Source organism: Erithacus rubecula (assembly GCF_903797595.1).
Source record: "Erithacus rubecula genome assembly, contig: SUPER_Z_unloc_2, whole genome shotgun sequence".
Taxonomy (NCBI): Eukaryota; Metazoa; Chordata; class Aves; order Passeriformes; family Muscicapidae; genus Erithacus; species Erithacus rubecula.
The window spans coordinates 1111950-1126541 of record NW_027635860.1 but is presented as its reverse complement, the minus strand read 5'-3'; positions in this window follow the sequence as shown (position 1 = coordinate 1126541).

Below are 14592 nucleotides of genomic sequence, written 5' to 3'. Positions count from 1 at the left end.
AGGGAGGATGCCTTTTTTCTTGTCAGTCACTAGAGTAAAATCTCTCTTGTGAAAAAAATTTGGCATTCTATACTGTTTTGGTCCTATCCATCACAGATAGCAAACGTTAGCTAGAGAGGATACCTGCATTCAGAAGTTTATCAAGAGTAAAGTTCGCTGGAGAAGAATATTTTGCATCAATAATTGAGTTTGCTATTCTTGAATTTCTCACTTGAAACCCTGTCATCCCAAATAGCTGGTGTAATTGCCAGTTTATAATACTGACATGGACCAGAGCAAATTCAGTGATGGCAGTGAGCAGTCAGGGCTTTTCTGTCATGAGAAGATCTATTATTTCCTCCAAAACCCCACAATAAATTCATTCTGTTAACTGATATTTTGGACAACTGAAGGACAGTAAAAGATTTTATGTTGAACCACAACCTAGATAAGTACATACTGCATCTGAATTGTCAAACCATGGCTATTTGTCAAAGGAAAATGTTTGAAATGCTTACATCTGCGCTGTACTTAGTAACAATGTGTGTGAAATAATTTTTATTATATAGACTGACATTCTTACTTTCCAAAGCAGTTGGTAATTAGAAGTGATACTTCCAATGTGCTGGTAAATGACGGCTGTCATCCAAACATGGTACTTCTGGTCATTGACAGATTCATTTGCTAGTAACATGAATACTGGCTTTTGAGCTGTAAATGTGTGTTCATGTGGCTTCCTCTTCCCCCTTGTCTCAAGAGTCACTTGTAGTAATTAAACACTCAGATCCTCCTTGAAATAAATGAAATCCAGGGAATTTACTCCCTTTGTGCAGTATTTGAGGTGGATTGGCTTGTTAGCTGCAGGGCTTTTTGGTATCTCTGATGCTGTCCCACTCTCTCTGCTGTTTCATGTCAGGTGCAGCCTGCCACTGGAATAGTGCTTTTCTCTATTTCACTATTCCTTTCACAGAAACAGGCTCAGGGTCACCCATGAAACCTTTGTTCTGCATGTGAAAATGGACCTTTTACTTTTACATATGGAGAACTGTGAGGAAACAGAAACAGCCAGATGTGAGGTGAGCCCACTGTTCCTTGTAACATCCTTATATTGCAGCTGAGTGACTTGAGGAGAGAAGTACCTGAGTTTGGCTGTGTCTAAGTATGAAGTCAGTGATGGTTATGACCTTTATACTCAGCAAACCAGCCAGTTTCATACCTTATTTTCTAAACTGGTGATGTTCCCAGTTTGAAACCTGAAGGATTGGGAAAGGATTTAGGTACAGGAAATCTTATTTATCATACCCAATACATTGATGTTCTGCAGTTCTTCCTCCCAGGAGGATCAAAGACTATTTCTTAGATAAATGCAACTTTCTCAAGTCTAAGTGGTGGGAAATTGCTGAAAAAGGGATTATCTAGTTAATAACTGTGTAGAAATATGTTCAGTGTAGTAAAAAAATAAAAAAAACCAACCCCTTACTCCTCTCAAAAGAGTCAAAATTGCTGAGAAGAGCATGATATACTAAGTGCATGGAATTAGGAAAATGTCAATGAGCAAAGTTAGCTGTGTATTACAAATGAAGCAGTAATTAAGAGTGCATTCCACACTTCATGGCCCTTTCTCTTCCATGATTTTCATTGTCTATGTGTTTAGTCATCAGTCTTAAGTTTAATAATTTATTTCCATCAGATGCAAATCAGGCTGGTGAAGAAATTCAAAACATAAAAAAATAATCGTGAAAAATCTTCAAAGGCAGCTTCAGAGCATAGAAGTTCTGTCCTAGAAATGCAACAAAGATTAAGTAGTTGCATGTGGGCTGCCTTCAGTTTCACCAGTTAGGGTTTATGCACTTATACTTGCAGGTCTTCAGTGTCTATGTGAGACTATTGTTCAAAACCTTTGAAATCTATGGCACAAACAAGGTGAGATGCCTCTCCTCTGTTTCAGTCCCTTGAATATTTCAGTGCATATTGTTCTGAAGGGAAAAGTGACATCATCACTATCAGTTTAATAAAAATGAACCGAGATTGGAAAATTCTACGTGTTTACCTGCAGGTATAGGCCTGATTCTACACATACCTGTTGAATATTAATTAACCACAGGAGTCCTCCTGAGGATGGTACTGTCTTCAGGAAACTTTACAGCCCTTTGTTTTAAAAATCTAGAAATTTTTTTTCATGACTTGCCAAGAATAAACCACTCCAGGGGTCTTCAGTATCTTTATGTGCTTAGTGTCCATTGCCACCCAAGAACATTCTCATGGCCTTGTTTGGTCTTCCAGGCAATCCAGGGAGAAAACATTTTAGTAAGCTGGAGAATCCCTGTTCTTTGGATGCAGAATAGGCTTGTAAAGTGCATAGTTTGTATTGTTTCTCTTTCTCTTTCACTGTTTTCTAAGGTCAGAGATGTACAGAGCTCCCAAGCTGAGTTTCAGCAGGGTATGCAGCACCAGTATTGTAAAATTCCAGGCTATGGGAAGGCTGCGATGCCAGGTGTAATTCTCCTTGTGTCCCTAGAGGAAGCTGTTCCTGCAGTTGCCAGGCCTCAGATGTGAGAGTTATGGCCCCCTATCTCTTTAGGCATGTAAAGAAGGATATGAATTTTCAAATTTCCTAGTGCAATTTTAAAGGACCCTCTGGGAGTGTCAAATAAAGCTGTCAGGTGATGAGTACTCTGGTAAAGTCAGTCTCACATGCAGCAATGTGAAGGATCATCCCACATGAGGGCAAAACATATTCTCATTAGTGCAATGATTGGTGTGTTTTGCAAGACAGGCATTTAGAGTAGCCTCTGCATCCCAATTGCTCTGCATTTACTATGCAACTCAGAACAACCTAGAAATTACATACTTCAGACCTCTCTGAGAAATTGTGCTTGAAAATGAACAGGATAATTTTTTTGGCTCTCCCAGCTGGCATTGTGCATCTGCAATGCAGAGTGAAAGCAAGTTAGATCTTTTTGATATTTTTAATTTTTCTTGCAAGTGCATAATTTATCCCAGCATAGGAGTTTTTGGCTTTTTAGGTTGCAAGAATGTGCATGACATAGTCGCACCCCTTGCTAACATCTGGTACAAATGTTGTTCTATTCACAGAAATATTGAATCAGTGAGTGTACAGTGCTATGTTTGTATTTAAGAAGCTAGCACAAATAACTTATCACATAGAAAATTTGCACAGGAATATCCATCACTGGAGTGAAGATTAATTTCCCTGTTAAGGATGTCTAGCTGAGTGAGAGCCCAAAATAGGCTAACCCCATGCCTGTGAAGCACCTTGGAGAAGACTCACAGATTGGAAGGGGAAAGGACAGTACTAAGGGAAGGACATCTTGATGTGTGCTGGACCCTCATCAGCTCTGCTATGGCCAGTCAGCAGAATCCTCTCCTCTTGGAGGAAATACCTTAGCAGGGATGGCACGTTTGTCTTGAGAGGAAGGATGATCTGGAGATGAAAGAGCCTGCTGCTGCCCCAGAGAGGAGGCAGATGAAAGGAAACATGGACTGAGTGAATGAAGAGTTTGAGAAGGGCTGGCCTCTGGCACTCCTAGGACATGTTTTCCTGTGAATGAAGTGCAATAGTAAAATCCAGGGAGGCAAAAACAGTGCAGCTGCCAAGTCCTGGAAGAGCATGGGGCAAATTATTTCCCAGAGAAAAGTACTCTCAGAGTTTGCTTGGAGGTCTGCATAGCCTTCCAGCATGGTTGCCTCTGAGGAAGCAGGCTTTGGAATACAGACATCTCTGTACCAGTAAATGTATCCATACTCAGAGGCCATTGTGCACTGGAGGGGATCTAAGTTCCAGCCTGAGAATAGAGAGTACTTTGGGTGCATGGCAAAACCAAGCTTGTGCCTTGGCCTCACAGCACATTCCCTCACTTGTATGGATTACTCTTACAGTCGGTCAGTAGTAATTTAAAAGCCCCCAAAACAAGAGAAGTCAGATAATTACTGGAAGAATTTCTGCAAACTGATGTTAGTGTGTTCAATTCTCATCCCCGCTTTTCAGCTGGGAGCCTCAGTTGTAGTCCCACAGTAAAACAAGGAGCTGGCTTCTTTCTCTGAAGGCTAATTGCTTGCTTCTGTAGTCAATGTTCTTTTACTTCACTTGGGTCACAATGCAGCTATTTGACTTTTGTTAGGTGGAAGCCAGTGGGTTTAGATGTAAGAGCATCAATGAGAAAAATTAAGTGTGGCCCATTGCCTCTTTTTCAAGCTTTAGATTAACTCTTAGTCTTGATTCCATGTTTTTCAGGATTTGGGCTTGTAGTTTTGTTTGGTTTGTTTTTAAACTAGTTGCTGTATGCTCTAAATATTGCAATGAGGTGTTTGTAGTGTAGGAGGTAGCTTTCTGTTACTGGAAACTTCAGGGATAATCCCTGAGGCCAGTATTGTTCCAAATTCAGGAGAGTCAGCAAACCAGAATGTCATCTGCTCAGTCATTTTCAAATACTGAAAAATTCATATCATTTTATCACTGCATCATATCTTGTCCTCTGCATCCTTTCTGACACCTATAAGATGGAATATATCTTATTTATGCATTTATTTTATTTTTAAAGTGCATGTTTTTATAATCTTTTTTTTTCCAGGCTAGCCCTACTGCAGTGTCACATGAGAAACAAAAAGGAATACTTCTAATTTTGCCCTTTTGGAGGCTACCTCACTCTATCCAGCTGCATTAGTCTAATTTGATGTGAACTTCAGAAAGAAAAATATGATCATGTATAAAGGACCATGTGAGATCTGGTACATGTTGTGTCAGACATACACAGCAAGAAACCATTATTTCTGCAAGGATTATGAGGAGGGAAGGGATTGCACGTGACGGGCAGAAATAGAATGGAGGCCTTTCCTTTCCAAATATGACTGCTCTGACTGCTCTCCCCCACTGGTGTCCCATGGAGTTCAGCTTGGTATCCAGCTGGACTGTTGAGAGCTACCAGAGGCCTTAGAACAATGAGAAGCAAGTGAAATTCCTGAGGTTATGTGCATTTCTGTTCCACACCCTTCAAGAGGAAGGGAGAAATATAATTTGATAATCAGCATGATAAATCAATAAAGAGAGTGGTTATGAAAAGGGAAAGAGAATTCACCTAATGGCTCAGTGGAAACAGATTATGTGCAATGAACCTACCATAAAGAAATCAAGTATTTTGAAATCTCCTTAGTGCATACAGAGGAAGAAAATCTGAGGAAGAAGCTTTTCTTCATGGGTGTTTCAAGAAAATTTCAATACAGCAAGTGCTATTTATCTGGCAGGCTGTACCTGCGGGTTGAACAGGAGCTGTGTTCAGAGCTGATAGGGGAAAATCTTGCACTCTGACTCCTTCCTTGTTTGAGCTCTGGTTCCTATGAAAAGTGAGATGTACCATGAGATGTACCCCTGTTTCCAAGTCAAGCAGCCCCATTTTAGGTAGAGATGTACACAGTCTCGTGCTTATAAAGGCTGTTGCAACTGAATGCATTTGCAAGTATTTGTGCTTGTGAAAGAATTGCATACAATATATGAATGCAAATCCAAATAGTGATACAGGAACAGGTTTGACAGTATGGGGAAAATGTATTCCAGTTCCAGTGGCATCCCACTGTGATTAAATTGCATCCATTTTAAACATTCATACAGCAGGGATTCTGATTCCACCCTTCAGCTTTGGGGGAAGAGATTTTCAAAGGACTCATCACCTCCACAGTTTCATTGAAGACGAGGTGTTGACAGAATGAGAACTATCTTACAATTAATGAAGAAACTATTTCTGTTTGCCTTTCCTAGCAGTGCTTCTGCAGGCTTAAATGAGCAGCACTACCAGCACACTTGCTCTTCAAAAATACACGAAAATGGATGAAGTAGCAGCTTTTAAGTCATCTTCTGGCTGCTCCAAACTCTCATATTTGCTTTTCAACATCACTTTCTCTATGGCTATGAGTATTTACTAGTCTTCTTTATATAAAATGCAATCATAGCTGTCTGACACAAGCACAAGAGTTTCCCAGATTTATTCTTCAGTGTTTAATATGTGAAAAAAAAAAAAAAAATCACATTTCATTATGATGTTGATTATGCACAGTGATGTTTGGCATTTTCTTGGGGTTTTTTGTGGTTTTTTTAGGGTTGCTTTTTTAGTTTTTTGTTGTTTTGTTTTGTTTTTATTTTTTGCATAGTTTTTAAAATGTTTTGGGGTTTTGTTTTTTTTTATAGTATAGTGGGTACTGATACATCAAATAATAAACTGATGGCCGTGCAGTGATATCCAGAGCAAGGCAAATGTTTAGCAACAATAAGTATTACAGCAAGCATTTTTTCATAGGCAGAAGAAGCATTCAGCATTGAGCTGATACAAATCTAATGGCAACCAATGCCTAGTCATGACAACAATACAGCTAGAGTGCTGTGGGGTATTGTCTCATAATTCATCTTGTGACGGATGAATTCACTGCAGGTGTTGCCACAGCTGTTGTGGCTTCTTGATATTTCACCCATTATCTCTGGGAAAATCCTCAGTTCTTTTGAGTTATGTGTTTGGGGAGAACTTCTCACCAGGCATAAAGGAACAAGCGGAAGTATCAGACCCATTTTCAGTAGTCCATGTATTACTCCTGACTTTCCCAGATCAGCAAAACACTGAAGGACAATAATGATTTTTCTTAAGGTCCTGCTTTATTCCCATAAGCATAGAAACACTTGATACAAGTGAAGTTATTGATGTAGGTTTTTCTGTATAGTTTTATCTTCTGGCATACTGTCCAAAAATCAGATACAGAGTGTCTGTGTACCTGTTATTCACCTTCTAGCATGTGGTGCCACACTTGCTGATGCAGGTAAGGAGACAGGCTACATAGGAATGTGACATAGGCTACAGCTCATAGACGACCAGCTGGAGGAGAATGCAACTGAAAAAAATAATTATTTAACTGTGTAGTGAGAGTGAATCTGTAGCCAATCCTGTCTGACATGAATCAGATGACAAAACTGTCCTTGTCAGATCTGCTCCAGTGCTATTATAAAGGCCACAGGCCAATGAAGTGTAGCTCATGTCCTGGTGGTGGAATAACCATGAAAGCATAAAGCACTATGCAAGTAGCACATTCCTTCCAGGAGGAAGCACAAAGCTCTGTCCTGCTGAGCATGTGAACTCAGGTTTGTTTCTGATGATTGACTACATGCCAGCGTGGTGCCAGCAGTGCCAGACCAGGGATTGCAGCCAGGTGTTACCTGGCACTTCTTACCAGCACTGGTATCTAGCAAAAACACCAGCAGAGAATTCCCTGAAGCTGTGACAGAATGCTCCTGTCAGACCAAATTGTATGTGGGATCAGGCACAACTGACCTTGGATGAAAAGCCAGGTGTAGAAATTCCTATGATGCTGTCTTGAAGCTGTGCTAAAATGGATTAGCTTTTAAAAGGCAGTGCTTCAATGACACAGAAATGGAGAAAGTGGGAAAGCAGGTACCGTGGTGCTGTGGTGGGTAGCCCTTGCTCCCTATACCCAATCCTTGCTCAGGTACATAGGGTAGGTAACAACATGGGAACATGTTTTGGGGCACCTTTGCAAACCCTGCAGCAACATCTTTTGCAACTTCCTTATGCATCTAAGACCTGAGGGAAGGCAAGGCATTTGTGTTGTTCTCAATAATGCCATTTTCTTCCCGGCATTGTATAGGTACCAGCTGCCAAAGTATCATTAACATTATTTCCAGAGGTATAAATAAATGGTGAAGGGGCAGCTCCCAGTGAGTGGGACTGGAGTTGAAGAAAGCAGTAGCTGTTGGAGATAACTTAGAACTAGAAACCTTTTTGCCAAGTTTTCAAGATATTGCCTTTTTTTCTTGCTCTCTCTTATTCCTGTTTAATCTCTGGAGCACGAGATGCAGCATTAGGAGTGCAAAAGGAGAAATTCTTATTTGTGAAAAAAAAAAAAAAAAAAAAAAAAGGACATTAACATGAGTGAAACTTTTGTAGCATCTTCCTTAGCAAAAGGGTGAGGAGAGGCCAAAGCTTTCTCATTTCTCTGTGTTCCTGGAATCACCCTGTAGTGTGTAGTGGTCTAGTGCTGGCCAAATGCCAGTACACCCACCAGAATTATTTACTCATTTTCTGCTGCGAGATAAGGATTAGGAGAGCAAAGTAGGCTCAAACTTTAAAGGGTATAAATAAAACTTTATTAATAGAATTAAAAAGAAAGGAAAAAAAGGAAATCAGAATAGACCTTCAGAACACTTTTCCTCCCCCCACTCCCTCTTTTGTTTCCCACTGACAATGTAAAGAGACAAAACCTGGGACTTTCAGTCAGTTTACCACCTCTAAAATAATCTTTCTTCAGTTCACTTAGGGAGAGGAGTCTCTTGCTATGCCATGGAGATTTCAAAACAACCAGTTCTCTCATGGCTTCAATGTCACACGAACCAGCTGCCCAGGAAAGGAAAATCTGTCTGCAGTGTGAAGATCCCTCCCATGCCTTGCAGCTTTCCCACAGCTGCTTCATGGGCCATGTCAACTTATGGGGCTGCAATTTTAAGGATAAGGTGTTCTGGTATAGAAACAAAAGTTCTTTTCATCCATGTATGGGAACAGAGTTTTTTTTCTTCTATTTCTGGGACAAAGTCTCTCATCTCTCTCATTTCTCTCTGTTCAAACTACTTCAACATCTGCTTACTTCAACACTGGTGTCTCTGCTTACGGCTATGAACACTATGATCCCATCAATGCATTCCATGAATTACAGGAAAAAAACAAAGTCCACTCTATCAAATATATCTCCACCATAGCCTTACAAAAGAATTTCAGTCCAAGACTAAGGCATCTCCTCAATCCCCTTCCATCTAGAATTTGACAGCTCCTTTGCTGATCTCAGTGTTCCATGTTGTTTTCACTATGTGTCTTCACCCTTTCCTTTTCCTGATCCAGGAGAGAACTGGTGTTTGTAGGTTTGTTTGTTCTCAAGTTTTATCAATTTAAGCCGTTTTTTATAGAGTTCTGCAGCGTTGAAAGCTTGATCTCATCCAGGCTCCACAATCGAGGAATTGCTATGTCTTTATGTTGACACCATGGTCCCTGCCAACACCATGCTGGAAAGAAAAACTGCTGCCACTGCTTTTGTCCTTCTGTCCACAGCATGGCTGGCTGAAAGTGGCTAAGCAATCAAAGTTCATTGCGAGCCACGCCAATACAGCTGCAGCCACGTGGCACCACCCTGGCTGTGCCGATTTCAGCCATGCAGTCCTGGCCATGTGGCTGCTCCCGGTCTTGGAGCTGCCCCCAGTGCCATCCATGGGCCACTCCATGGTCCTGGAGTCCGGCCCCTGCTGGGAAGGGGCCCCAGCCACCCTGCCAGGATGGAGTCCAGAGGGCTTGCCAGGAAGGGGCCAGCACTGCAGCAGAGCCCGACCTGTCCTGGCCTGGCCACTGGCCAGGCTGGTTACCTGTTCAAAGGCAGAACCCAGAGAGGTCCCCATGGGCTTGCTTGCCCCTAAATGTGTTTTCACAGAGGCATATCCAGCTCTTTTAAGTGGTTTAACCAATTGTCAGTTCTTCCAGACTAGGCAAGTAATTGGTTCCACCAGGTCCCCCAGGGAACCACTTACACAGGCTGTGGACTCCCTCCCCAAGTAAAAAACAAACTTGTGTTAAACCACAACACACTCACATTCCAGTGGTAAAGATGGAAAAGTGTGTTGAAATGTGTTGTTCTGAAGTCAAGGCTCTCTTAACTAGAGACTCTCAGCCTGACATTTCCCTCTCCCTTTTCTTGCCTTTTGTTGAGTGCTTGTCTTTCATCTTGAGTCATGGCAAATGCAGTGGTTGCCCTATGACCACTGCAAAAGAAGTTCTAGAATAGTCTCCAGATTTGTAAAGACAGCTGTCTTCTCTTGATATGTTCTTCAATTGTATTTCAGTTTCTTTTTCTTCATGTTTTTCATCTAAGATATACTGGGAAAGACAAAGGGTAGGAGAAGTGATCTCTGGAGCTTAGCATTGTCTCTCCTAGTGATGTCTCTGAAACCCGTACTGGTCAGAAAACAAAGGAGTTCCCAGGAGCAAATCATGTCATCTTTGTTAGATCCCTCTTGCCTTCAGATGTCTTGGAATTAATTATATGGCCTGGAGTAGACCTATGGCCCTAGGGCATTTGGGAAAATGTCCAACGCGTGGTTGGAATGAGCAGCGTTATGATGCGTGGGTGGGTGGGTGTATGTGTATGTGTTCATATGGATACCTTACCCTTTCTTGTAAGCCATTGCTGTCCCTTGTTTTTTCATTTTAATAATATTGTAGAAGTGATGGAAGCAATTTTTGAGAATCCTTCTTAGGAAGTGTCTGTATCTGCATGTAAATACATGCATGCATCTGATTTTATGTTGTTTTTTTCATATTAATTACCCCAGAGTATTCTAAGATAGTGGCTTTGTAGTGCTTGTTTTTCTCATGTCTTTTTATTAAGAAGAGGGAATTGGACATCCCTCCTGTGTCCATGTTTATGTGCTTGGATCTATATTTTTTTGCTTCTTTGCACTCTATAAAAGCCATTTGACCTCTCCATTCCACTGCCTTTCCATTTGTATCTGTTTTACAGAAATGAATGCACTACCTCCCTATCTCATTCATGGTGACTAACTTATTTAGCTCGATTTGTAACTGTGGACTTTGATGCCAAATATAGCTATTTCAAGATTTTATAGTATTGGAAAAGTGCTGACTTAGAGAAACAAAGTGAAGCTAGTTTTGAAAGGCTCAGGGATGATTTAAGTATGTTGGTCACACGAAGAAAAAATTGCAGATTGCATCTTCATTGTTTCTTCCTGTGGGGTTTAGCCACAAACTGAAGGTGGTAGAGGGGCAACAGATTAGGAAATAACCATGCTTAGTGATGTAAAATCTGCTGTCTGCAAGGAGCAGCCTGCAAGCCCCAACTGCTGCTCAGGGACTTCCCAGTAGTGCATGATGGGAACAAAATCCATGCATGTTTCATCTTGAGAAAATTTCTTCCCTTCTGCTTCTTGGCAGCATCTTAAATGGGTTCTATAATGAGTTCTTTAATGTAAAGCAGTTGTTAACTGTGCAGAAATTTCAGTGCACTGACCCCAGTGAATTATCAGAGGTAGGTGTAATTATTTGTAAAGTAATTCAGGCCTGGATTATGAAATATTTGTTCATGTCGTTCTTTTGAAAAGAGAGGGCGTGCAGTTAGAATGGTATTGACCTTTTCTAGGCAGCTCTTAGATGTGCCAAGTAGGCGGAGGAAATGTGGAGGCGCTGATGTTGCCAACACGAACACAGAAGGGTAATGCCACTGCAGCTGAGGATTTTGGGAGCGAGGGGGCACGCACCTACACACTTCAGAGCCGAGTAGTGAGTAGCTGGCAGGAGGCAGAAATCACATCCATTTTATTTCTTTGCTTGTGGAAGTGAGTGACACTCCTGTGCAATAAAAGACAAGCACCTGGTCTCTGATTGTTTTCTAGCTCAGTACATGTGTAATGCAGGGCAGAAAGCCTATGGGAAAAGCATGCATAGTCACCAAAAGAGGGTGGAGGAGCTTACCCAGAAAAAAATAGGCAGGTCAGTGGGAACTCCAAAACCTGTTGAGCCCTCATGGCAGAAGGCTGGGCATTGATCTTTCTTGGAGGCCATGCCGTAGGACAATTTGTGTCTCTTGCACACCTTGGCTCTGCGTTGAATGCTGCCTCTTCAAGCATTAAGATACTGGGAGAATGGATCCTCTTCCTCCAGCAAATCTCATCAGTTTGCTACATTTTGGCAGCAGCTTACTGTCCTTTTTTCCCCTTTTTGGCACTGGAGATAGTGCAGAGAATGTGTCTGTGAAATGGAGTGGTTTGATGTAGCTGGTGAGAGAGCAGGAGTTCTGCTGTTGCTTGGCTATAGTATGTGTCAAATACACACAGACAGGGTGTTGAAAGTTTGAAAAATATTCTCTTTTTATCCAAAGGTCACTTTAAACTCATTTGAAAGATCTCTAATGGTGGACCTGCCTTCCCATGGTGTCCCCCAGGAAGCCCTGGCATTGCCTGACCTTTTTGCTTCTTAAGGCTGCAAGTGCATGTCCCATCTGCTGCAGGTGCAGAGACAAAGTGCTTCATTCCTCTAAACAGGAAGGTCTTGGAAACTGCAGGATCTTTTCACATCTTTTCTCTTCTAGAGATGTAATTTTACTTGCAAATCAGTTTATTTCTGACCTCATAGTCATTTTAGTTTTTTGTTTTTGGACTTTTTCTGGTTGGCCCACCAGTTTTTCCAAACATGGGCTCCAAGATGCCTGCTCAAGTCTACAAATAATGAAAAGTAGTTGACACTGAACTCTAAGAGTGCAATGTCCCTAAACATTTGTCAAATCACTTCATAGCAAATTGTTTTTAAAAGCCATAAAATCAGCTAATATTTTTATCTGAAAACAAATTTAAATGTATTCTCTACTAATTGGAAAGCAATTTTAATAGATTCTCCACTCTTCTATATATACTAATGAAGCAACTTCTTCATTCAGCAGCTGCCACAATCTGAGACTTCTGACTGTTTTTTCAGAATACTCACCAAGAAGAACAGTGAGTTTGGAGTGCTATTACACACTGTAACACACTGTATTACACACTTAACTGGGCATCATCTTCAAGAACCTAAATGACATTGTAAAGATTGCACAGTGCAACTTAGCATGTTTTTCTGTAGAAACTACCTACCCATTTGTCATGGTTTTTTTCTTTTGTGTTCGGTTTTTTATGTTTTGTTTTGCTTTGGTTTTTGGGAGGAGTGGTAGGGGGTTTTTGTACTTTTGTGGTTTTTTTGGGTTTTTTTTTTGTTTTTGCATAGCAGATCTGCTGCAGCTGTCAGTGCTGCAGTGTTTTTTGCATTTCTCTTTTCCCCTAGGGAAAGCTCAGGAAGCATGGGCCTGAAGCTATACTTTTGATTTCTCAAACCCAGTTTGCTTAGTGAAGAGAGAGAATATGGAGAAATGAAGACTAAAATAGTCTTTGAATTTAAAACATTTTGTTTCCATCCAATTAACAAATAATTGATTCTTTATTCAGACTGTTTTTACTCTGGTTAACTTGCCTTTGATTCCAATGCATAGAGAACATTGCAGCTAGTGCAGAATAGTTGTGCTAGAAAGAGTTCCCAAATGGACAAGTCCCAGAGTGTATGATCCATCCCATCCTCAGAAGGCTACTTTCACTGACAACCCTGTTCTGTAAAATCCTACCCTGTCGTGGTTTGGCCAGCATTTTTCTCAGGCCTGCTTATAAGTTCGTGTATTCTGATATGAGAGGAGCAATTCTCTCTGTATTTCCATTTTGCATGCTTCCAGCATTTGCAGTTTGTGACTGGAAATCTTGGAACTGTTTGTCTGATTTGGTGAAGGGTTTTAAAAATATCAATAACATCTTTAAAGAAATAGAAGAGCCCCCGTGTTTTAGTCTGGGTCCTTTTTTGATTACCTCTTGGTCTGTATACTTCTATGGGTTCCTTTTTGCTAGGGTATCTCCACAGCAGCAAAAGCTAGATACTTACTGTCAAAAAAAAAAAAAAAAAAATGTTAGCAACCCCATGGAATTGTATGAAGGAAAGAAATGCAACTATATTTAGAAAACACAACAAGCCCCCCCCCCCCAACCAAAGCAAAAAAACAAACAAAAAACCAAACAAAAACAAGGCCATATGTATCTCAATAAAATCATGTGAGTAGCCAATGCTGACCTCAGTGTTTTAAATGATTTTAGACATTTGACTTTCCCATCAAGTTGGTAAATTTAACAAAACTTTGTTTGCTTTCAACAGTAGATCACCATCAACAGCAATCAACAGCAGAACCAAATGCAATTTTTTTACATGAATATATCTTTCATTCAAATAATGAGATTTGGAACCTTTTGAACTGCTTCTGCAAATTCAGATAGCTGATGTCAGCAATTACATTGTATTGCTTATTCTCCTTGTTAAAAATGGTTAATGCTTGTCAGTTATCTGTGTTGTGCAGGCCCCTAGCTGTGTAGATTTTACAGTGTAGACAAATATTTGCTATTTATCATGCTGTTGTTGTAGTAGCAGTTATTTCCAGAATTACCTTTAAGGACATAAATTCTTGTCAACATCAAAGAAAAAAATATGCAATTCCTTATGCAGTACATATTCTAGCAGTATTTCCAAAAGGTCAGATGCTGGCTATTTATAAATAATCTGAGCCAGTAATTATTGGGCCAGTTTTAGGTATTTTGCAAGGTGTATTTCAGGTTGTTTTTTCCATGGCTAAAATGATATTGGCTGAAGATTAATTCTCACCAAGGAACTCTGCCCAAGGATCACAGTTCTACTAGCATTTGAGATATAATCATAAAATCATAAGTGCTGCAATTTTAGGTTGATTTCTTTGGCAGCCAGTGGTTTTCAGACTGCCACAGGCAACTCAGTAGTTTTGGATCATCCCTAAATTGACTGTATTGGTTGTGTCTATTTTGAAGATCATTGAGCTCTCAGCTGGCTTCATCGCACAGATGCCTCTGAATGTTTGGAAAAACCCACTCCAGAATCTGCTTGCTTTTGTTAGGATTGCCTGAATACACATCTATATCGGAAAGCTAATTTGGACTACAACAGGTTGTGA